The sequence below is a fragment of the Aplysia californica genome, unplaced genomic scaffold (assembly GCF_000002075.1).
Source record: "Aplysia californica isolate F4 #8 unplaced genomic scaffold, AplCal3.0 scaffold00338, whole genome shotgun sequence".
NCBI lineage: Eukaryota > Metazoa > Mollusca > Gastropoda > Aplysiida > Aplysiidae > Aplysia > Aplysia californica.
The window spans coordinates 68,038-69,596 of record NW_004797608.1 but is presented as its reverse complement, the minus strand read 5'-3'; positions in this window follow the sequence as shown (position 1 = coordinate 69,596).

The window sequence follows — 1,559 nt, the reverse complement described above, 5'->3', positions numbered from 1 at the left end:
AATATATGTTATATATTATTATGTTTGTGTGTGTATGTGATTATGAGGGGTGCGGTGGGGTAGGCTAGGGGAATCAAATACATACATGCCTGGCTGCCTGTCTGTCGAGCAGTGTTATATAATTATATTGCAGCACTTGCATGTGTTCTAAAAATAGCCACTGCCGACAAGGACGAGCGAAAGTATAGAAACATGTCTGGGCACGACAAAACTCGAAACCTTAATAAAACAGCTGCTATCAAATGATACACAGGCTAAAGATGGGTTGTTGTTTTTTCAAAAAGAATTCGCAACCTAGGAATGTTGACGGCAACGCCCATGTAGATCTACGTAAACATATTGAAACCGTTTAATAATAGCGACATTTCTGTTTAATTTACCGTAACCGCTGGATGCGCGAGATGGCTGTTTATGATAGTTTTTGTTTTGCTTTGTTTGTTTGTTTGTTGTTTTGTTTGGGGGGGTTGTTGTTGTTGTTGTTGTTGTTGTTGTTGTTGTTGTTGTTGTTGTAGTTTTGCTTTTTTTGGTGTTGTGTTTGTTTTTGTTGTTTTGTTTTGTTTTGTTTGTTTTGGTTTGGTTTTGTTTGTTTTGTTGTTTTGTTTGTTTGTTTGTTTGTTGTTGGGTTGTTTTGTTTGGAGGTTGTTGTTTTTTGTTTTTTTTGTGGGGTGGGGGTTGGGGGGAGGGGTAAGAATCCAGGCGGCATGTCATAAAGTCATAAATGAATACAAAATTTCACTTTGCCACCATTGAAAAGGGCAAAGATTGAGGAGCTTTCTTTGAAGTTTACAACAGGTTTGACTTGCGACCTGATTTATAGACCACGTAATAATCTTAATGTCTTATAATAACAACGTGATCAGGGCATTCTAGAAACATTATTATTTCTTGTAATTACGATGTATTTCTTTTTCTGCTTGTAAAACCTCGGGGCACATCGGTGTTCGGTTTTTTGGGTCACAAAATACAAAGAACCATCATACGTCGACTCAAGCAACAACACAGTATTGGAGAAAAAGACACTTATGAAAGACATTGAAACATTCAGGAAATGAAACATTCATCAACAGTTTAAACTCTCAAAAGTTCTGATCGAGCTTTTAAAACAATATTTTAAAGTACAGAAAAAGGTACATATTAACTGAAAGAGGGGGTAAGAAAAATACAGGGTCAAAGTCACCTTGGGGTTGTTGTTTTTTGTCTTTTTTGAGAAAAAAGAAAATGATTCTAAAAAGCAAAAGCAGGATAATAAATTTTACTAAGAATAGAGTCCGTACAAGCCATTTTGTAAGGGCTATAACTCGTATTTCAAGCTATCCAGACATTTCATTCAAAGCTATGTTGTGTTCTTTCCCCTGATGAGTGTCGTCGTACAATGAGCTAGCAAAAGAAAATACGACAATAGTAATAGAAACAAGATAACAATAATGTAACATCAGTGATGTAAGTAAAAACACTAATAAGAACACCCCATAACACTAATAATAACACTAATAATAACACTGATAATAACCACTAATAATAACACTGATAATGAAATTAATAATGATAATGATGATAAT